Source organism: Pongo pygmaeus, chromosome 4, assembly GCF_028885625.2.
Source record: "Pongo pygmaeus isolate AG05252 chromosome 4, NHGRI_mPonPyg2-v2.0_pri, whole genome shotgun sequence".
Classification (NCBI taxonomy): domain Eukaryota; kingdom Metazoa; phylum Chordata; class Mammalia; order Primates; family Hominidae; genus Pongo; species Pongo pygmaeus.
The window spans coordinates 136,875,759-136,894,969 of NC_072377.2; the positions used below are offsets into that span (position 1 = coordinate 136,875,759).

Sequence of the window (19,211 nt, forward strand, 5' to 3'; positions counted from 1 at the left end):
GCATAGGATCCGCCGAGCCAGGCACAGGATATAATCTCCTGGTGTGCCGTTTGGTAAGACCTTGGAAAAGCGCAGTATTTGGGCGGGAGTGTCCCGTTTTTCCAGGTACCATCTGTCACGGCTTCCCTTGGCTAGGAAAAGGAAATCCCCAGACTCCTTGCGCTTCCCAGGTGAGGCGATGCCCTGCCCTGCTTCGGCTCACCCTCCGTGGGCTGCACCCACTGTCCAACCAGTCCTAGTAAGATGAACCAGGTACCTCAGTTGGAAATGCAGAAATTATCTGTCTTCTGCATTAATCACACTGGGAGCTGCAGACCAGAGCTGTTCCTATTTGGCCATCTTGGAACGGAATCCTCAATGAGATATTTTTAGAAGTTAAAAAATAATTGTAAAGAGCATCTGAAAAAACAAATATGTAATATGTTTAAGAAATTTTTGAAAAAGATCAGTGATAAGGGGAAATGTTCTCTTACATATATAAAAACACACAATGACTACTCTGGGTTTCCTGGAAAACACACACACACATACACACACACAGAGACATACACACATGAAAGATAATCAACAAAATAGAAGAGGTATCGCAGAAACAGACCCAAGTGTTGAAAAAATTGTAACATATGATAAAGGTGAATTATAAATTATCGAGAAAATGATACATTGTTGAAGACTGGTGCTGGGACAATTGACAAGCTGAAAAACTGGTAAAAATGGAAAAACTGGGGGAATAAATAGTATCCCACCATAAACCACATACTAAATTAATTCCTGATCAACTAAAGAGCCAAATGTAATAAATGTAAATAAAATAGAGCCAAGAGTAAATAAATCAAAAGCTCGAAGAAAATATAGGTGATATTTCATTTTAAGATGAATAGGAAATTGAAGATAAGATAAATAGATTTTACTATAAACTTTTAAAGAATTCTGTACAACAGAAAATCTTAAAATTAACACAAGTTGGAAAAGTATTAACAAAAACATACTGGACAAAATTACCATCCTTTGTACATATGCATCAATTTTTTTAATGCTCACTAATACTCCAGTTAAAGTAAATAGAGCTAAGTACATAGCCTTTGGAGACAAGTGTTCCAGGATCTGATGCTGGGTGTTTCACTTCTCTATCAGCTGTGTGACTTTCAGCAAGCTATAGTCTTCCCTAAAACTCAGCTTCTTCATCTGTAAAGAGGGATGATAACAATTCCATTTGGGTGGGGATTACATGAGACAGTACATACTGTGTTTGGCTCCATACCTGGCAAAGATGTCCACGTTTTTGCTATCTCTCATCTTACTCATGTCCTCACACCCCTTCTTGGCCAGCTTAAATTCCGTGCTTAATCATCATAGTCATCTTCCTTGCCCCTTTCTTATCTGCCTTGCTTTTGGGGGAAACTATAAAGCTGGTTAAATCTAACCTCCCTCCTACTTCTTGCTAGCACCTGCATAGCCAAATGTAAATGGAAAATATATTCCATCTGACTGGTTTCACTTAAACTGACCATCAGTGACTTCAAGAGGCTCCTAATTGCCCTGGTTCACTCTCTATCCTGGAAGACCTTCTTTCTCTTCAGAACTCCATCACCTCCTCCCCCATGCTCACCCTCAGCTGTGCCTTGGCTTCCTATTTCACCTAGAAAATAGAAGCAATGGAGAGAACCTCTACAAGCAGCATAATCCACCAGCATAACTCCATCTGTACCCACACCCTCTGTCTTTTCTCCTGTTTCTCCTGAATGGTCTCTCCTCCCCACTGGAGTGCAGTGGCTCACTGCAACCTCTGCCTCCCAGGTTCAAATGATTCTCATGCCTCAGCCTCCCAAGTAGCTAGGATTACAGGCATGCACCACCATACCCAGCTAATTTTTGTATTTTTAGTACAGACAGGGTTTTGCCATGTTGGCCAGGCTAGTATTGAACTCCTGGGCTCAAGTGATTGGCCTGCCTCAGCCTCCCAAAGTGCTGGGATTATAGGTGTGAGCCACCACTCCCGGCCCCAGCCTTATATACTTCTTACCCGCCCCACCCCCTACCCCCTTACCAACAGCAGAAAAGTAACATGATGTAATTGAGATAGCCCTGACTACTATGCTGAGAGTAGATTGAAGGGGTGTAGGAGCAGCCTTAATGAGGAAGGATTGGCTGGGGGCTAACAGAATACAGGCAAGAAACTGGATGCTACATATGTTGAAATTATGGCAAAAGACTTTATTGACAGATTGGATTTGGAGTACAAGAGGAAGAGCAGCCAGGAAAATAAAGTTTCCACTTACTGAGTTGGGGAGGACTTCAGGAAGAGCAGATTCGGGATGAAATTCGGAGCACATGTTGCTCTAGCAATTCTCCTGACTCCCCCATCATAAATCTTTTCCCTCTCTACTGGATCGTTTCCATTCAGTATGCAAACAGGCTGTAAAAGCTCTCTCTTGACCCAGTTTCTGCTGTCAGCTCCTGCCCCATTTCTCCCTGTCCCTTAGCAGTGAAACTCCTTGGAAGATTGCTATATCTACTTGCTACTTTCAACTTTGTTCTTCCAATTTTCACTTGGCCCCACTACAACTAAGCTTTAGCCCTCACCTTTCACCAGAGCACCTCTATCAAGGGCCGCAGTGACCTGCATGTTCTGAATTCGATAATCAATTCACAGTCATCGTCTTACCTGACCTCTCAAGGCATTTGACAGACTCATTTCTCTTTCACCCTTGAACTGCTTTCTACAACATGACACTTGCGCCAGGCGTGGTGGCACACACCTGTAGACCTGTACTTGGGAAGCTGAGGCAAGAAAAACACTTGAACCCAGAAGGCAGAGGTTATAGTGAGCCGAGATTGTGTCATTGTACTCCAGCCTGGGTGACAGAGTGAGACTCTGTATCAAAAAAATCAACAAAAATGACACTTGCTTGGTTTTCCTCTTACCTTGTTGGCTGCTCCTTTACCATCTAGTGTGCTGGTTTTTCTTCATCTCCGCTACTGCCCAAAATTGGAGTGCCCAGAACTTAGTCTTCAGTCCTCTTCCTTTTTAAAAAATCCAGTCTCATGGTTTAAATATCATCTCTGCATTGATGACCACCAATACATAGAGAGAAGTGAACTCCAGGCTCACATAATAACTGCCCACTCGATATCCTCACTTGGATATATAATAGGTGTCTCAAACATAACATGTTAAATTTAACATGTGCTCCTAATTTCATCCCAAATCTGCTCTTCCTGAAGTCCTCCCCAACTCAGTAAATGGAAACTTTATTTTCCTGGCTGCTCTTCCTCTCGTACTCCACATCCAATCTGTCAATAAAGTCTTTTGCCATAATTTTAACATATGTAGAATCCAGTTTCTTGCCTGTATTCTGTTAGCCCCCAGCCAATCCTTCCTCATTAAGGCTGCTCCTACGCCCCTTCAGTCTACTCTCAGCATAGTAGTCAGGGCTATCTCAATTACATCATGTTACTTTTCTGCTCAAAACCTTCCAATCGCTCCTCATCTCAGTCAGATTTTTTAAAAGCCCAAGTCCTTACAATGGTCTATAAGTAGAATGATTACACGTCAGAGTTTGTCCAGGACAGTCCTGGATTCTCTCCATTCAACTAGTGTTAATTTTTTTTTTTTTTTTTTTTTTTTTTTTTTTTTTTTTGAGACGGAGTCTCGCTCTGTTGCCAGGCTGGAGTGCAGTGGCACGATCTCAGCTCACTGCAACCTCCGACTCCCTGGTTCAAGCGATTCTCCTGCCTCAGCCTCCTGAGTAGCTGGGATTACAGGCATGTGCCACCACGCCCAGCTAAATTTTTTTTTTTTTTAAATTTTTTAGTAGAGACGGGGTTTCACCATGTTGGCCAGGATGGTCTCAATCCCCTGACCTCATGATCTGCCTGCCTCAGCCTCCCAAAGTACTGGGATTACAAGCATGAGCCACCACACCCAGCCCTAGTGTTAATTATTAATAACCCTCACCTCCACCTTTCATTCTAGAAGTCTCCCAGTTTGGATGACAAATTATATATGGCAATAACCTACAGGTCACATTTGACAGTTTACTTTAAAAGTAAACAGCTTCCAAATTAACCCATCTTGGGAAGGTCTTGTGATTCATGGCAATACCTTGTCCTGAGTAAGGAATCTTAGAAGTTCCTCAAATTGTTGATGTACTGATCAATGCACCACCTACTGACACTGAAAAGGACACTGATTTATTTCTGAGTCATAATATTTTACTGATTGTCTTTCATGTAGACATTTTAGTCTGCATGTTGCAATCTGTAGCCAATTATTGTAACCTTTGTATTGTACCCTCCAGTGAAAAAGGACAACTCCTGTATGAAGAGTCCCCCTCCCTTCTTCTAACTTTCCAACTTGTAACAGACTCTAGAACACTCTCAACTTTGTTGGTGTGTTTTCCTGGGTTCATCCTCACATTTGGCTTCCAATAAACTTTTATCAAATGATTTCTGCCTCAACAGCCTTAATTTCATTTGACAGTGGTCAACCAGTTTATAGGACCCTACTCTAATCTTCATGCCCTCCTTTAGCTCGCGGACGTCATCTCTTATTACTCTCTCCATTGCCTTCTTCATTAAGGCTACCAAGGCTTTGCTATTCTTTGAACATACTAGACATGCTTCTCTATCAGATACTTGTTCCCTCTTCCTAGGAATGCTCTTCCCAGCTATCTACATAGCTTGCTCTCTTACTTCCTTTGTGTCTTGGCCCAAATGCCACCTTCTTAATAAACCCTTATCTGACCACACTATTTAAAATTGTATCCTGTTCTCTCTCTGAACTAACTTTATGCATCCCTGCTTCATTTTTCTCCATGGGACTTATCACTCTCTGACATCCTGACTAATTTACTTCTTTGTTGCATTTATTGTCCTTCTTCCTCCACTAGACTGTAAGTTCCATGAGAAGCACTTCTGTATTCCCAGAAGTTAGAATAGTACTTGGCTGGTCAAATGGTTGTAACCAGAATGCTGATGGTGATATGGAAAGTGAAGGCGTGGCTGATGAGGTCTCAGATGGAAATGAGGATGAGGAACCTAGAAATGGAACAAAGGCCACCCTCATTATGGCCTAGCAAAGAACTTGGCTGCACTTTGTTCATGCTGTAGGGATCTGTGGAAGTTTGAACTTCAGAGTGACAACCTAGGGTATCTGGCAAAGGGAATTTCTAAGCAGCAAAGTGTTCAAGAAGTGACATGGCTGCATCTAACAGCCTCACTCAGATGTGAGAGCAAAAAAATGACTTAAAGTTAGAAGTTATATTTAAAGGGGAAGCAGAGTGTAAAACTTTAGAAAATGTGCAGCCTGCCCATGTGATAGAGAAAGCAGAAGCATTTTCAGTAGAGGAATTCAAGCAGGCTGTGGAGCAACCACTTGCTGGAGAAATTTGAATAACTAAAAGAGAGCCAGGTACTAACAGCTAAGACAATGGGAAAAAGGCCTTGAAGGCATTTCAGAGATCTAAGGGGCAGCCCTTGCCATCACAGGCACAGGCCCAGAGACCTAAGAGAAAGAATCATTTCGTGGGCTAGGTCTAGGGCCCCATGGCTCTGCACAGCCTCCTTGGGACAGTGCTCCCTGCATCCAGGCTGTTCCAGCTCCAGCTGTGGCTCAAGGGGCCTCAGGTACAGCTCAGGCTGCTGCTCCAAAGGGCACAAGCCATATGCTTTGGCAGCTTCCATGTGGTGTTAAGCATGCAGGCATGCAGACTCTAAGAGTGAAGGAGGCTTGGCAGCCTCTACCTAGATTTCAGAGGATGTACAAGAAAGCCAGCGTGCCCAGGCAGAAGCCTGCTGCAGGGGTGGAACCCTCACAGAGAACCTCTACTAGGGCAGTTTAGAGGGGAAATATGGGGTTGGAGGCCCCACACAGTCTCCACTGGGGAACTGCCTGGTGGAGCTGTGAGAAGGGGGTCACCACCCTCCAGACCTGAGAATGGTAGATCCACTGGCAGCTTGCACCCTGTGCCTGGAAAAGCCACAGGCACTCAACTCCAGCCCATAAGAGCAGCTGTGGAGGCTGTACTATGCAAACTACAGGGACGGAGCTTCCCAAGGCCTTGGGAGCCCACTTCTTGCACCAGTGAGCCCTGGATATGGGACACGGAGTCAAAGAAGATTACTTTGGAGCTTTAAAATTTAATAATTGCCCTGCTGGGTTTTGAATTTGCATGGAGCTTGTAGCCCCTTTCTTTTGGCCAATTTCTCTTTTGGAATGGGCATGTTTACCCAATGCCTATACACCCATTGTAACTTCGAAGTACATAGCTTGTTTTTGATTTTATAGGCTCATAGGTGGAAGAAACTTGCCTTGTCTCAGATGAGACTTTGAATTTTGTGCTTTTGAGTTAACATTGGAATGAGTTAAGACTTTGGGGAACTCTTGGGAAGGCATGATTGTATTTTGCAACTTGAGAAGGACATGAGATTTAGGAGGGCCAGGGGCAAAATGATATAGTCTGGATATTTATCCCTGTCCAAATCACATGTGGAAATGTAATCTCTAATGTTGGAGGTGGGGCCTGCTGGGAGGTGTTTTGGTCATGGGGGAAGATCCCTCATGGCTTGGAGCTGTCCCCACCATAATAAGTGAGTTCTTGAGAAATCTGGTTGTTTAAGGGTGTGGCACCTCCCCCCACCTTGCTCCTGTCTTTACCATGTGACACACCTGCTCCCCCTTCACCCTCCACCGTGAGTAAAAGCTCCCTGAAGCCTCCCTAGAAGCTGAGCAGATGCCTAGCGCCACACTTCCTATACAGCCTGTGAAATCATGACTCAATTAAACCTCTTTTCTTAATAAATTACCCAGTCTCAGGTATTTCTTTATAGTAATGCAAGAATGGCCTAACACACACTGGTTCTACCAAAAAAAAAAAAAAAATTAATTAAAAAAAATTAGCAGGGTGTGGTAGCATGTGCCTGTAATCCTAACTTCTCAGGAGGCTGATTTGGGAGGATCCCTTGAGCCCAGGAGTTCGGGGTTGCAGAGTCATGATCATGCCACTGCACTCCAGCCTCGGGCACAGAGTGAGACCCTGTAGCTAAAAATATAACATAATAAAATAATAAAACCAGTATATGAGTACTAACCAAAGAATGAGTGAATAAATGGATGAATAAACTGAGTTTTAAAAGCGTGAAAAATAGCCAGGTGTGATGGCTTATGCCTGTAACAACAGCACTTTGGGAGGCCAACGCAGGATGATCACCTGAAGCCAGGAGTTTGAGATCAGCCTATCAGCCTGGGCAAGACAGCAAGACTTCATCTCTTTAAAAAAAATAAACATATATATGTATGTAATGGCGGGGGGCTGGGGTGGTGGCAGGGAGGCATGAGAAAAAGACCAGAAGAAAGTAGGCTTGGCTGGGCACAGTGGTTCATGCTTGTAATCCCAACACTTCTGGAGGCCGCTGTGGGTGGATCACCCAAAGTCAGGAGTTGGAGACCAACCTGGCCAATATGGTGAAACCCCCATCTCTACTAAAAATACAAAAAAATTAGCTGGGCATGGTGGCGCCTGTCTGTAGTCCCAGCTACTCAGAAGGCTGAGGCAGGAAAATCACTTGAACCTGGTTGCAGTGAGCCAAGATCACACCACTGCACTACAGCCTGGGCAAAAAGAGTAAAACTGTCTTAAAAAAAAAAAAAAAGGCCAGGCGCATTGGCTCACACCTGTAATCCTAGCACTTTGGAAGGCTTAGGCGGGCAGATCACATGAGGTCAGGAGTTTGAGACCAGCCTGGCCAACATGGCGAAACCCCATCTCTACTAAAAATACAAAAATTAGCAGGGCATGGTGGTGGATGACTGTAAGCCCAGCTACTTGGGAGGCTGAGGCAGGAGAACTGCTTGAACCTGGGAGGCAGAGGTTGCAGTGAGCCGAGATCATGCCATTGTACTCCAGCCTGGGCAACATAGCAAGACTCCGTCACAAAAAAAGGAAAAAAAGAAAGTAGGCTAAGGTATTAACAGTAGGTATGTTTGGATGGTCAGATTATAGATGACTTCTGTTTTATTTTTTCCAGATTTCCATACTTTACAAATGCTCCATATATTACTTTTATAATCATAAAGCAGTTAAAAAATAAAAACTGAGTGTCGACTAAGTGCCAGGTCTTCAGAAGCATAGATGAAGAGCATGAAGAATGCAAATTCATGCATCAGGCTGGGCATGGTGGCTCAAGCCAGTAATCCCAGCCCTTTGGGAGGCCAAGGCAGGTGGATCACTTGAGGTCAGGAGCTCAAGACCAGCCTGGCCAACACGGTGAAACCCTGTCTCTACTAAAAAAATAAAAAATGTAGCCGCGTATGGTAGCGGATGCCTGTAATCCCAGCTACTTGAGAGGCTGAGGCAGGAGAATCACTTTAACCAGGGAGGTGGAGGTTGCAGTGAGCCAAGATCACACCACTGCACTCTAGCCCGGGTGACAGAGTGAGACTCTGTCTCAAAAAAAAAAAAAAAAATTCTTGCATCAGTGGGCTTAGTCTAGCCTGGTTATAAACTCCTGCTTGTGGCCTCAGCAACTTGCCCAGTGCTCCCCTGGGGCTAAGCCCTGTGGAGGCTGAAACCCAGGTCAAAGTCATGTTCTCCAATCCAGAGCTGGGTGTCTCTCTCATTTCCTTTGAGCAACAATCACCTCTACCCTGATTTAGACCAAGCCAAGCTTGCTACGCTGAGGTAACTTAGCTTATCACCAAGGTTATATTTAACAGACTGCTGAAAGGATTATAAAAAATTATGGGGATTTGAACTATCACCCAATGCCTCCATCTGTTGACACAGACAAGTCTAAAGCTTGATTTTGTGAACCTTGAGATGATCTTCCTCCAGCACTGCAAATGTAATCCTTCTCATCTAAAACTCCCATTCTAATGCCCTACTGTGCTCCTGTCCCTGCAGAGCCCTCCAGCTCACCCTCCTGCAGTTGTCTTCCCTGTGACTGAGTCCTCTGCAACACATATTCCATTGTAGACAAGCAACTCTCCTCTTTCAAGTACATCCCTGGTTGTTCTCTCTATCTCCTTTCCTTGATAGAGATCTGGCTTCCTTCTGAGCACACCAGTTGCCTCATGGCTCTGTCTCTCAAATGAAGGCTACTCATTTTGCACTATCCATGATCTTGAAAGCCAAGAGCTGAGCAGGCTCTCAGCATTCTCCTTGCTTCCCACTGCCATTTCTAAATCATAACTCCTTCACCTTCATATACATAAAAGACCTGCTCAGGTTTGTGCTGTGCCCTCCTGGTTGCTGGTACCAACATCTGCCTGGTTGGTTATCCACATTCTGTGAGCTCTCTGACACCCAGCCCAAGGTGCTGGTGACTTTTGTGCTCAAGAAGATGAGTAGTGCTACACCTTAGCCTCGCAGTACTTGACCTTCACCTATACTTCACACTCTTGCTGCTGAGGACACACCCTGGGCCTCTCATCAGTCACAACAGCTCCAACTCACTCTAGGACCTTTGTTTCCCTCCCAACCCTTCAGCTCTCACCTGATATCAGTTTATACCTTTCAGTTTATACCTTTCAGTTTATACCTTGTGATCCCTCCAGCCCATTCACACTCTTGCCACTACCCCAGTCCTTTTGTTTACTAGTCTTTCAAAGTCTAAGCTCACAATAAGTCAAACCATTTTACTCTTCACTCTCAATCCAGGATGCTGACTTAAGACACAAGAAAGAAAGGGGGCTGTTGATGGGTGTGAAAAAACATGGGTTGAGAGAGTAACAAGTGGGCTGAGGGTCCAATTGTGATTGGAAATGTAAATGTGCCAAGACACCAACTCACATGGTTGTGTGATTTCCTCCAGTGACCCAGGGTAGGAGTACAGTGACCAAATGGTTGGAGTTAGGGCCTTGCAGTAGAAGTGAACGGAATGACAAGACAACGAAGGAACTGAGATAGACTGAAGCAAAGGACCATAGTAGTATTTAAATTGAAGCGGAAAGGGAGTAAAAGCATAACTTCTGTTGGGCCTAGTATGTATACTGTATCCATCTACTTTCTTTATTTGGGGTATATGAGAACCTGGCACAGTGTTAATAAGACCCAGAATGTTCAGAAGATAATGCAAGCCAGGCTAACGAAGGTGGCAGGAATAGCACCATCTCTCCTGGACCATTCAACACACACAAATGTGACTGCGGTGACATGGAGATCTAAAATGATCTAATGCAGCCAGTTGGTAAGGGCTCAGGGCTAGATTTCATCTTTCAGGGTAATGAGATGTAGCATCAGTAATTGAGAGTGCAGGCTTGAAGGCAGGGGGCTACAATCCAAGAACACCAGGGGATTCCTGAAACCTCAGATAGTACTGAACACTATATATACTAGGTTTTTTCCTATACATACATACATACGTACCTAAGATAAAATTTAATTTCTAAATTATGCAGAATAAGAGAACAATAGCTAATAATAAAATAGAATGATAATAACAATATGCTGTAACAGAAGTCATGCAAATGTGCATCTCTCTCTCAAAATATTTTATTGTACTGTACTCACCTATTTGGTTTACCCAGTTGGCTGTAGATAACTGAAACTGTAGAAAACAAAACTGTGGATAAAGGGGTATTAGGGTTTCCCAAAGAAACCCAACTAATGGGATTACAGATATAGGTATAGATCAATAGGAGGAGATTTACTATTTGAACTGGCTCATATGATTACAGAGGCTAAGAAGCCTCTGTATAGATAGCATCCCGTGACATGCTATCTGCAAGCTGGAGAACCAGGAAAGGTGATGGTGTAATTCAGTCCAAGTCTGAAAGACTGAGGGGAAAAGGGTAAGGTGTAAGTCCCAGAGTCGGAAGATCCAAGAACAAGGAGCTCCGATTTCCTGAAGGCAGGAGAAAATGGATGTCCCAGCTCAAGAAGAGAGAGAATGAGAGAATTTGCCCTCCTATGCCTTAAAAAAAAATTTTTTTTTTTTGAGACAGAGTCTTGATCTGTCGCCCAGGCTGGAGTGCAGTGGTGTGATCTCCACTCACTGCAACCTCCGCCTCCCAGGTTCACTCCATTCTCCTGCCTCAGCCTCCCGAGTAGCGGTGACTACAGGCGCCCGCCACAACGCCCGGCTAATTTTTTGTATTTTTGGTAGAGACGGGGTTTCACCATGTTAGCCAGGATGGTCTCGATCTCCTGACTTCATGATCCGCCCGCCTTGGCCTCCCAAAGTGCTGGGATTACAGGCATGAGCCACCACGCCCGGCCAAAAAAAATTTTTTTAAAAGAGAAAGGTCTTGCTATGTTTCCCTGGCTGGCCTCAAACTCCTGGGCTCAAGCATCTTCCTGCCACAGCCTTCCAAGAAGCTGGAACTATAGGCACATCCTCTGCCTTTTTGTTCTATATGAGCAGGAGCCCTCAGTGGATTGGATGATGCCTGCCCACATTGGTGAGGGCGGACCTTATTTGCTCCGTCTACTGATTCAAATGCTTGTGAACCTCTCTGGACACATCCTCACAGACACAGACACAAATAATGTTTTATTTGCTATCTCATAAAATTAACCATCATGCAGACAGACCAGGCCTCTAATATGGACCTACCACATGCTAACTATAGCAACTGGGTAAATTACTTTACTTCTGTTTCTTTGCCTGTAAAGTGAAGACAAGAATATCAATCGCGTAGAGCTATTGTGAGGATGAAATGAGGTCATGCACTATTGTTAGTATTATTCTTGTAATAATACAATAGCAGAGCAAATTGATGCTTGCCCAGGACCTCCTAATTTCTGCCTTAACCTGGCATCTAGCTTAGAAGAACACATTAACATAGTTAATAACTTATATTATCCAAATTTAACTCAGCCAAGACCTCCTGATCTCCTTAATAGAATTTTACTCTAAGATGACTGTATTCCCTAGGGAAACCTATGTGTTCCTATGTGACTTCTCTCCTGGGTGATTCTGTCCAGACCCATGGCCTTAAATACCATCTATATGTGGATGATTCCCTAATTTATGTATCATTCTGATCTCTTTTATGACCTTCAGACTCATATATCCAGCTGTCTATTTGACATTTTGACTTGGATGTCTAATAGACATCCCAAAATTGCATTTAAAATAAAACTCTTGCACAGGCAACAAAAGAAAAAATAGAAAAATTGGGCTACATCAAAAATGTAAAACTTCTGTGCGTAAAGGATTTAATCAATAGTGAAGAGGCATGGAATGGGAGAAAATATTTGCAAATCATGTATCTGATAAGTGGTTCATATCCCAAATATGTAAAGAACTCCTGCAATTCAACAACAACAACAAAAAAACCTGATTTTAAAATGGGCAAAAGAGTTGAGTAGACATTTCTCCAAAGAAAATATATAAATTACCAATAAGCACATGAAAAGATGCTCAACATAATTAATCATTAGGGAAATGCAAATAAAACCACAATGAAATACCACTTTATACCCATTAGGATAGCTTCTGTAAAAAAACAAAAACAAACAAAACAACAACAACAACAAAACCACAGAAAATAACAAGTATTGGCGAGGATGTGGAGAAACTGGAACTCTTGTGCACTGTTGGTGGGAATGTAAAATGGTACAGCTACCAGGGAAAACAGTATGGCGATTGCTTAAAAAAAATTAAACACAGAATTACCACATGATCCAGCAATTCCACTTCTGGGTATATACCCAAAGAATTAAAAGCAAGTACTCAAATAGACACTTGTACATACGTGTTCACTGCAGCATTAGTCACAATAGGCAAAAGATGGAAGCAACCCAAGTGTCCATCAGTGGATGAATGGGTAAACAAAATGTAGTAGGCACATATAATGGCATATTATTCAGTCTTAAAAAGGAAGGAAATTCTGACATATGCTACAACATGGATGAATCTTGAAGACATTATGCTAAGTGACAATAAAAGTGAGTCACAAAAGGACAAATACTATGTGATTCCACTTATATGAGAGTGGTCAAATTCACAGAGACTTCTATATTATAGAATGGTTTTCAGGGACTAGGGTAAGGAGGGGAGTGGGGAGTTATTGTTTAATAGGTACAGAGTTTCAATTTTGCAAGATGAAAAGAGTTCTTTACAGATGGATGATGGTGATGGTTGCACAATGTGAATGTACTTAATGCCCTTAAGAGTGGTTAAAATGGTAAATTTTATGTTATGTGTATTTCACCACACTTCTTAAAAAGCAAAAATAAAAATAAAAAACTCAATTTCCCAAACCCCCACCCCACCAAATCTCCCCATTTCAAAAACAAACATGAAAAGCGATAAAGTTGCTCAGGGTAAAAATCCAGGAGTCATCCTTAATTTCCTTCCCTCATGCCCACATCCAATAGTAAATCATGTCACCTTTTTCTTCCAAAAATATTCTGAATTCATCCATTTATCTCTTCCACAGTTACCACTCTAGCTCAGGCCATCATAAGCTCTTGCCTATAATGCTGCAATGCTTTCTAATCAGTCAACCTGCTTTCATTCTTGTCCTCTACAGTCCCTTCTCTACATAGCAGCCAGAATGTTCCTTTTATGCTGGAAGTAAGACCTGATGCTTTTCTCTGCCTGAAAATACTCTGATAGGCCAGGCACGGTGGCCCATGCCTATAATCCTAGCACTTTGGGAGGCCAAAGTGGGCAGCGTTGAAGACCAGCCTGGGCAACATGGCAAAATCCCATCTCTACAAAAAATACAAAAATTAGCCAGGTGTGGTGCATGTAGTCCTGGCTTCTGGGGACGTGGAGGTGTGAGGATCGCTTGAGCCCAGGAGGCAGAAGTTGCAGAGAGTCAAGATCATGCCACTGCACTCCAGCCTGGGTGACAGTGAGACCCTGTCTCAAAAAAAAAAAGAAAAAATATTCTGGTAGTGTTGCATCTAGAATAAAATCCAAACTCCTTGCCACTATCTACAAGGGACTAGACAATCTGGCTTCCATAAAAGCTGGCCTCCTGCCAATGTCTCTGACTTATGTTTCAACATTACTCACTTTGATCACTATGTTCTAGTCACGCTGGTCTTCTCTCTGTTACTTAGTCACCCGGAGCACATCCCTTACCTCAGGCTTTGTACTTGCTGCTCTTCTGCTTAGTACACCTGCTTCCCAGATCTTCACATGACAGATTCCTTCTCGTCCTTTGCCTCTCAGCTCAGATATCACTTTCTCAGAAACATGTTCACTTACCATTCATCTAAAGCAGCTACCCAATGACTGTCATTCTATACCATTACTCTCTTTTCTTTCACCTTGGCAATTACCACTACTTGAAATTTGTATTTATTTGTACACGTTTATTGTCAGCCTCTCCATCCTCCAAGTAAAATATGAGCTCCATGAAAACAGATAGTTTGTTTCTTTCCTCAGTTCCCAGAACTCAGAACAGTGTTTGGCACACATCAGTCTATTCATATGTTTGCCAAATGAATGAAGAAGTAAAAACCACTAGTGACCCAATTTTCCTGCCATGTCATATATATACATAAAAGTCTTTTGGGAAAACTCATATTTCTATATTGGCCCTCACTAATGTCTTTTCCATCTATTCTAGAATGCAATAACCAGTCTTTAAAATGCAAGCAGAATATTTCACATTTCATTTTTGCAGGTATCTCTGAAGGGAATGAATTTACATTTCTACTACTGCAAATAGGATGGTCAAGTTTGTTGCAATGCAAAATTTTTTCTGTGGAATTCAAAAACTGTTCTGTACCTCTTGAAGCCAAATTGTGGGGTTTCACACTGGAAATTACACTCATCTAAAGAAACAGTCTGGACATTTAAGTCCTTAAACAGTTGTTCAAAGTGTTGTATTACATACTTTTTCTAGTCTTCAGAATGTTTCAAGGTCCATTGTCTTCATGGCTAGTTACCTATCTGTCCTGGCCAAACAAACTGGAGTTAAAATGCAGAATCACATAACAGCAGAAATGTGATTTCTCATTCTATCGTGCAACCCAACAGAATTGTGCCAAGTCTTGCTAGGCTGATGCTGCTCTACTCTGCCCAAATGCCAATATGCATTGGGGTGATGACATCCCACTTGGGATGTTGTCTGATGACATAGACAGACTTCTCCGTTTCTCCACTCTTGGGTCATAATTCAATGTTCTGGGGCTGAGGCAAAGGATGTCTTACAGGTATTTTGGCAAGAAAAAAATAGCTATTTCAGATTTTGTTCAAGTTCCCCTTGTCATGTCAGACCCCATTGACTTCAGTAGGGATGGCACCATGTTCAAGAGGCTGAAGAAGAGACCTAGAACCAGAAACTGAGACGTAAGGTTTATTGAGGGGACTTACAATACAGGGCAGTCCAGTGGCAGTGGGCTGGGCAGGAGAAGCAAAACTCCTTGTAAAAAGTATGCAATTGGCCAGGCGTGGTGGCTCATACCTGTAATCCCAGCACTTTGGGAGGATCACCTGAGGTAAGGAGTTTGAGACCAGGCTGACCAACATGGTGAAACCCTGACTCTACTAAATACAAAAAATTAGCCGGGCCTGGTGGTAGGCACCTGTAATCCCAGCTACTTGGGAGGCTGAGACAGAAGAATCACTTGAACCCAGGAGGCGGAGGTTGTAGTGAGCCGAGATTGCACCATTGCACTCCAGCCTGGGCAACAAGAGCAAAAACTCTGTCTCAAAAAAACAAAAACAAACAAAAAAACCATGCAGTTTATATAACATTTTTACTTAACACCTTTCCCCTAGCAACCTCTACCAGGCAACCTTCATTTAACCTAAAACAAAGGGCTTTGATCGCCTAGTAGGGCCTACATTCTACAGGATGGGCTGGGGGTGGGAGCAGTTCAGAAGTTTGTCATAGATAAGAAATGAAATCTCTGGGTTGGCCACTCCCAGATTCCTTAGCTCGGAGCTCTGAACACACATTCTTCTTAGACCATAGGGTCATTCTTCAGGTATGCATAAGTCATTGCTGCCAAATGCATCTGTCTGGTGCATCTGCCATACACTCCTTACCAGAAGCATCCAAACACGGATTTGAGGGATCTACAGCAGACACTGGACAGATGCTCCGAATCATTCTCTACTCTAATGCTGAAGCTGTAACATTGGACTAAGCTTGGGCCTTCTACTCTTTTCTTTCTTTTTTTTTTTTTTTTGAGACGGAGTCTTGCTCTGTTGCTCAGGCTGGAGTGCAGTGGTGCGATCTCGGCTCACTGCAACCTCCACCTCCCAGGCTCGGGCAATCCTCTCACCTCAGCCTCCCGAGTAGCTGGGACTACAGGAGCATGCCACCACACTTGGCTAATTTTTGTATTTTTAGTAGAGACAGGGTTTCACCATGTTGCTTAGGCTGGTCTCAAACTCCTGACCTCAGGTGATCTGCCCTCCTCAGCCTCCCAAAATGCTGGGATTACAAGTATGAGCCACCGCACCCAGCCTATTCTTTTCTTAAAGGAGGTGGCCTTCCCTTCCTCAGGCGAGTAATTGCTGACTACTCCAGCCTACATAACATCCAGACATATCCAAATCTGTGGAGAACACAAAGTTCTTAAGGTATTTATTTAGAGTCAATAATCAAAACTAATAATTATAGCTAATATTTAGTTTGTAGTTAATATATGCTAGGAGCTCGAGCTAAGCACTACCATCCCAGGAAACTGAGGCTTAAAACACTTTTAAAATTTGCTCAATCTCACAAGCTTGGAATTGAAGAAGAAAGCAATTGAATATTGGTCTTTCTTCTACCATACATCCAGAGGCTATGCACTTAATCAATATAACATACTGTCTCTCATTGCACAAGTAATTACAAGGTTCATCTGTAAAATTCTATTCTGTAGAATAGAAGGGAAAACAAATTAAGGAATTACAGATGTTTATTCTTCTGAGCTTTAATTTAACATATTGTTTGATTCAAATAATTTATATATTAGTTATCTATTGCCACACAACGTAATACCTCAAAATTTAGCATTTTAAAACAACAAACATTCAATATTTCTCAGAGTTTCTGAGGATCAGGAACCTGGGAGGCACTTAACTGAGTGGTTCTGGTTCAGAAGACTCTCATGAAGTTGCAGTCAAGCTGTCAGTAGTCATCTCAACACCCAACTGATGCTGAAGGAGCTACTTCCAAGCTCACTCAAGATTGTTGGTGGGCCTCAGCTCCTCATTAAATGTTGGCTAGAGACTTCATTCCTTGACATCACATGGACCCCTCAAAGGGCTGCTTATAACATGGCAGCTTGCTTGTCTCTGAGCAAGAGAAAGAGAAAAGAACACCCATGATGGACATCTTTTATAATGTAATTACCCAAGTGATATAAGTATCATCACTAATGCTGTATGCTTTTGGTCACATAGACCAATCCTGGTACAGAGATCATTCATTGGGTGCCATCTTAGAGGCAAGCTACCACATCTGCCAGGGTATGAATGCATTTAATCTAAAGTTCTAGCCCTGAACTGTAGGGTTATCTACCATATAAATCAGTTTTACATTTTTTAATATGTAAAATAGGAACATCCCAATTCAGGATATTGCAGGATAAAGGGCCTCAGGTAACTGATTCAGATTCTAAGCTCTCTTTCTCTTTTAAAAGACGAAATTTAAGGCTGGGCATGGTGGCTCATACCTATAATCCCAGCACTTTGGGAGGCCAAGGCGGGGGGATCACTTGAGGTCAGGAGTTTGAGACCAGCTTGGCCAAAATGGCAAAACTCTGTCTCTACCAAAAATACAAAAAAATTAGCTGGGTGTAGCGGTGCGTGGCTGTAGTCCCAGCCACTTGGAAGGCTGAGGTGGGAGGATTGCTTGAAACCGGGAGGTCGAGGCTGCAGTGAGCCAAGACCGCCCCACTGCACTCCAGCCTGGGTGACAGAAGGAGACCCTGTCTCAAAAAAAAGAAATGCAATTTAAATAGTAATGGCATTCAGATAGTAATCACAGTGCACCCGGAACTGGACGGCACCATCTTAGGTTGCTCTCTGCTTTGAGCATGTGGAGAAGCCATCTATGACAAATAGTTTCTTTTCTTCCTAAGGATGTGCAGCTTCTTTCGTAGTCTACTGCATTGTTTTCAGTCCCTTTCAGGAATGTTATCTGATGCCCAACTGATATTTCTCAAATGTTAAAATAAGACTTCTTCATCTTGTTTGGTCTGGACACAGGTCAACATTCTTCTCATAGAAGCTTTCATTTCTTTTGAAGTATTAAAACAATATTTTAGCACACAAAAAAGGAGTTTATTTTCAAGAAGCTTTGCTTTCTTTTTCAGTTAGTTCTAGATAAGAACTATAACTTCACATAAGATGTTAGAAGGATTCAAGTATATTGCTGAAGGTATAACCATCCATCTTCAGGAAGTAAGAATAGTGAATAGTAAGTATAAAGAAACAAACAAGTCCTGTGATAACATCTTTATCATAATTTTTTAAGTCTATTATGCTTTATGCAAATGTTTAGATTTCCTTGTTAAAAATCTGCTGGCAAGGTTAGGTTCCCTTTCTGTAGCTTTATTTTCAACTCACAATGTAGTGACTATTAAATATTCTTTACCCCAACACATTATATTGTAAAAATATACACTTAGTTCTGTTTCTAACACTAAGCCACTACTATTTTAAAAAGGAATATCTTGCATTGTTAAGTTTAGCAGCCCAAATTCTTAAAGGCCTTAGGAATGGTGCTGTCCAATAAGATAACCAATAGCTACATGTGGCTACTGAGCACTTAAAAAATGAGTCTGGCCAGGCATAGTGGCCCACGTCTGTAATTCAGCATTTTGGGAGGCTGAGGTGGGAGGATTGCTTAAACCCAGGAGTCTGAGACCAGCCTGGGCAACACAGGGATGCCTTGTCTCTGTAAAATAAAAAAAAAATAAATAAATTAGCTGGGCACGGTGGCATGTGCCTGTAGTCCTAGCTACTCAGCAGGCTGAGGCAGGAGGCCCACTTAAGCTTAGGAATTCAGGGCTGCGGTGAGCTATGATTGTGCCACTGCACTCTAGCCTGGGCGACACAGTGGGATCGTGTCTCTAATAAATAAATGAATAAATAAATATTAAAAAATAAAAAGTGTGGCTAGTCCAAATTGAAATGTGCTGTAAAATACACACTGGATTCCTTTTTTTTTTTTTTTCAAATCCCGAGAACCTGTGAAACACACTGAATTCTTAAGATTTAGTATGAGGAGGGAAAAAAAGATCAATGATTTATATATAACAATGTAAAATATCAATAATTTCTATATTGATTATATGATGAAA

General features: G+C 42.4%; 1 long non-coding RNA gene across 1 annotated transcript in view; it reads right to left on the reverse strand.

Annotated features, from left to right (window-relative positions):
• The window catches only part of LOC129036753 (uncharacterized), a 58,533-nt gene that overhangs the window by 38,156 nt on the left and 1,166 nt on the right, over positions 1-19,211 (reverse strand). Inside the window, exons 2-5 of the long non-coding RNA XR_008502641.1 lie at positions 16,986-17,199; positions 15,371-15,450; positions 10,512-10,548; positions 257-399 (exon numbers count right to left, since the gene is read on the reverse strand). This is a non-coding gene — a long non-coding RNA (uncharacterized LOC129036753). The remainder of the gene's footprint in view (positions 1-256; positions 400-10,511; positions 10,549-15,370; positions 15,451-16,985; positions 17,200-19,211) is intronic.